The sequence below is a fragment of the Gobius niger genome, assembly GCF_951799975.1.
Source record: "Gobius niger genome assembly, chromosome: 1".
Classification (NCBI taxonomy): Eukaryota; Metazoa; Chordata; class Actinopteri; order Gobiiformes; family Gobiidae; genus Gobius; species Gobius niger.
In genome coordinates this window covers 38795930-38800911 of record NC_136852.1, presented here as the reverse complement: position 1 = coordinate 38800911, position 4982 = coordinate 38795930, and positions in this window count along the sequence as shown.

The window sequence follows — 4982 nt, the reverse complement described above, 5'->3', positions numbered from 1 at the left end:
TGACCCTGAAAATTGACCCTGACTTGTGAAATGTGCCTCTCAATAAACGAACTGCTCCTGTATGGAGCTTAAAATAGACTTATTTCATTTTGAGTGGAACAGTGGGTGGAATAGTTTGTAAAGGCCGGGTGCTCTTAAATCAAAAGGAAAAAATGTAGGCACAAAAAAGAGAAAGATCCGAGGCACTCCCATACCTGGTTAAGGCGAGACACGGCAGGTGAAGGTATTGATTTTTCACGCAGTGGTCGAAGTGGAGATTTTTATCTATTTTCCTCCCTTTACATCTTAGTTTTCATGTCAGATATAAAAATGATGATGTTTATTTTATGATGTTTTGTCTGCGAGGTGGGGGTAACCCGGAAGTAGCTGCTGCGCCGCGTAGAAAGTCCGTCTTTCAAGCGGGTTTTCATTCATAAATATTGACAGATTTTACATCCACGTGTCCTGCTATGGGTCTCCGTGATGACGCTTTCACCCAAATATGGTGTTTTTCCTCCTACGAGACGCTGGAGCGGAAAAGTGGAAGAACGGGCCGAGCATCCGCACTCGCTACAAAACTTCAGGGCTGGTTTTCTCTGAATGAGAGAAGCCGCACTCGGGCAGAGCCTGAGCCCTTATAGAAGCTCCCACAGACTCCAAACTTTACAGTCTGAGACCTAACAAGATTTTGAAGGTTTTTTCAGAGGGATTTTTTAATATCTAATTCCTAGCCTGATTTATTCAGCTTAGAAACCAAAAAAAACATGCGGAATTTGAGTTTTTACAGATTTTTTCACTGATGATTAGTCTATTGAAAAACTAAACAAAATATCCAAAATCCCCTCTGAAAAAATCTTAGTTACTAATATGTCAATAAAATAAAACCATAACATTTAGTCTGGCTCAATTCATTATTTTGATTTCGTTGCCCAAAATATAGGCAATTCTGGCCATTTTAATGTTCAAAATGCCTTATTTTTATGTGAAAACATAAAATGACAGAAAAAATGCAATACATGTTTCTCTCATATTTATATCTGTAATGTTCAGCAAAAGTTTCAAATTGAAATCTGTACTTTTTTTTTTTTTTCCCTGTTCACCTGCAGTGTCTCGCCTTAAAAGTCCTTTACTGAATGGACATGCCGACGCACTTCGGTCACATTCGACATTCTTCAGGGCAGTCACGTGATGTGATTAACTGCCGCTTTGAGGCAATAGAGACATATGTAATACAGACAAAACAAAACAAGCAAGAACAATTAAAAATAGGCGAGTATTGTAAGGCATAGATAATATCCATGTAGCTAACAACAAGAGATCCCACATGATGATAGATCTACAGCACAGACCTATTTGATGTTTTATCATTTGAAAAAATGTCCCTGTAAGAGTTAAATAGTAACATAAATAGATACAAGCGCTTGAGCTGCGGCTTACTTTACTCTGATCCATCTCACACTCCCTGAACCACTCTTTCACAATGTGAGCCACAATGAATCCTGGCGTCCTTCTCTTGAAATACGCCCGTTCCACTGATGAAATCTACCGATGGAATAACCTGGCCATTCAGGAGGTTCAAGGCCGTGGGAACCCAGGGTGCTGAGGGCGCTGCAGCACCCCCGGTGGATAGTTTGTGAACTATCCACCAGGGGGTGCTTAACTCCCACCTGAACCGAGCACATTTTCTCCAGCTTCACCCCAGTCCAAAAGCTTCTGGGAAAAAGGTGTGAGAATAACTGAGACGAAAACGAGGATGAAAATGTGAAAAAAGTGAGAAAACATGAACGAAAAAAGTGACACAAATTTGACGAAAAAGTGAGAAAAATTTGACGAAAAATTGAGAAAAAATGGACGAAAAAGTGATAAGAAGAGCTAAAATATCTTCCCACGGCTCAGAGGAGGTTCAGGTCATAGTGTTGCTGAACCTAGACCTGACCAGCTGCAGCAGAGCCTTTTTTGGTCGGGCAGTGGATAAAGCGGTCGACAATCACATCAACTCTCTCTGAATAAACGGGTTATTCTGTGTTTAAATTGTTTGAAATTTCAATATCACCCCCTCCTCGCTTTAAAAAAAAAAACGTGTAAAATGCAAAGTTCACATGCTTTGTCCCCCATGTTTAACAACTGACTGAATCCTGAAACACATTTTGTTTGTGCGGGCCATATTCGACTCCATCTTTGTTTATACAGTCCTGATTAAAAGTTTGTAAAATGGTGGCCTGTTCCTTTAAAGAAGATATCATGAGGTTTGTTGCACTGTCCCCTTCGTCAGATAGTTTAATATCTGAAATATATCCCTCAGCTGCCTACTATAACCCCTTCTGCCTCAATCTGGAGGATGTGGCATCAGAAAGTTTGACAGACCTAGCAACAATGACTAAGTGGGCGGGGCTTTTGCGAAAGGTCAATGAAGTTCTCAACAGTTTTTGGCAACACGTACAAGGGGGTGTGGCCTAGCCGAGGGGCATGGATCCAGTGGCTGCAGCAGAAACATATATTTTCCCATGAGTCTATCGGACTCTATGACCTACCTCTCCTTTTGGCGGCCGCTGCTTTGGGTCTGAGGCGGGAGTTAGGCTTCAAGGACTTAGACTTGTGGAGCTTCACGACGTCGTGCGGAGGCTCTGGGCTGAAATCTGAGCTTTTTATTTTATTAAAAGACATGATCAGTCCATAAATGTACTGTTTATTGACTGTAGCACTTCACGGGTGTATGTTTTATTCACGTTAAGCTGGATCCAGAAAAGAGAAGCTTCAGGGAAAAGTCACATGTTTAAAGATGTTTACATGGAAGATGCTTGTGCTTTTTCTTCTGGATTAAAACGATGTGAACAGAAAAGTGGTTTGTGTGTGATATTTTTTCCAAACAGCGAGTGTCGGATGCCTTTCCACACTCGCACCCTCCTGCAGTGTACTGTCGACTGGACTGGGCTGTAGTCGTCCAAGGGAGATGAAGGCGGTGACGAGTCCTCCCCTTTAACAACCCAGTCCACTTTGAAAACCTCCACTACGATGGAAAACTAGTAGTTACACCTTTAAAATGTAATATGTTTGTATGAAGATGGATGGATGTATAGATGATGGATGGATGGATGATGGATGGATGGATGATGGATGGATGGATGATGGATGGATGGATGGATAGATGGATGGATGATGGATGATGGATGGATGGATGGATGGATGGATGGATGGATAGATGGATGGATGATGGATGGATGATGGATGATGGATGGATGGATGGATGGATGGATGGATAGATGGATGGATGATGGATGGATGATGGATGATGGATGGATAGATGGATGGATGATGGATGGATGATGGATGATGGATGGATGGATGGATGATGGATGGATGGATGATGGATGGATGGATGGATGGATGGATGGATGGATAGATGGATGGATGGATGGATGATGGATGGATGATGGATGGATGATGGATGGATGGATGGATGGATGGATGGATGGATGATGGATGGATGGATGATGGATGGATGGATGGATGGATGGATGGATGGATGATGGATGGATGATGGATGGATGGATGGATGGATGGATGATGGATGGATGGATGGATGATGGATGGATGGATGGATGATGGATGGATGATGGATGATGGATGGATGGATGATGGATGATGGATGGATGGATGGATGGATGGATGATGGATGGATGATGGATGATGGATGGATGGATGGATGGATGATGGATGGATGATGGATGGATGGATGGATGGATGATGGATGATGGATGGATGGATGGATGGATGGATGATGGATGGATGATGGATGATGGATGGATGGATGATGGATGGATGGATGGATGGATGGATGGATGGATGATGGATGGATGGATGATGGATGGATGGATGATGGATGGATGATGGATGGATGGATGGATGGATGATGGATGGATGGATGGATGGATGGATGGATGGATGATGGATGGATGGATGGATGGATGGATGGATGGATGGATGATGGATGGATGGATGATGGATGGATGGATGGATGGATGGATGGATGGATGGATGATGGATGATGGATGGATGGATGGATGATGGATGGATGGATGATGGATGGATGGATGGATGGATGATGGATGGATGGATGGATGATGGATGGATGGATGGATGGATGGATGGATGATGAAACTGACAATTATGACGAGGAAGACACTTTTGTAGGTCTTAGCTTTCAAATGAGATGTTATGCTCTAACGCTCAACTGGAGAAAATGCCCTCGAGTGTTCTGCCTCTTCATCCTCGTTTTCATCTCATTTTTGTTGCTATTGTGACACTTTTTTCCAGAAGCTTTAAGACTTGGGTAGGGCCAAACTAGAGAAGACGTGCTCGATCAGTTGTAACTATTGCAAATAAAAATGTTCTAAATCTATTCACGTCTTCCATGAAAAAATAAAATAAATGAAATAAAGTTTCATTTTCTTTTTCACTGAAATCACATTTATATCTATTGGAATGTTTAAATGTCTGAGTTGTGACAAGGGACCACCCACTCCTACACAAAACTTCAACATCCTTTATATAATCAAAAAACACAAACAGAATAAAAGTTACCTTTCCACTCTTCACTTGTTACTATTTAGCTTTTATTCTTCACACTCATACTGAAGTACTATCCACAGAAAATACTTCAGTAAAAAGTAAAAAGTTTGGTTCATGTTTGCGTCACATTTTGTGTATTGTATTAGCCAATAAATACAATTTTCATATTTTATAATATTTTATGATATTTTCATCATTGAAAAAGACCTCATGAATGTACAAACACACATGTGACTTTACTGTGAGCGGCTCAGCTCTCCTGTAACCAGGGACAGATGGAGCCCAGGTGGTGCTCAAGCACCTGCCCCTCTGCCCTGTGCCCTTTAAGTGCCCTTCTTAAGTATTGTTTCTTTTATTGTTGTTAGATATTTTCCCTATTAAGCCACATGTGCTGAAAATACAGTTTTAATGTTCAACAACTTCAAATCGCGCTT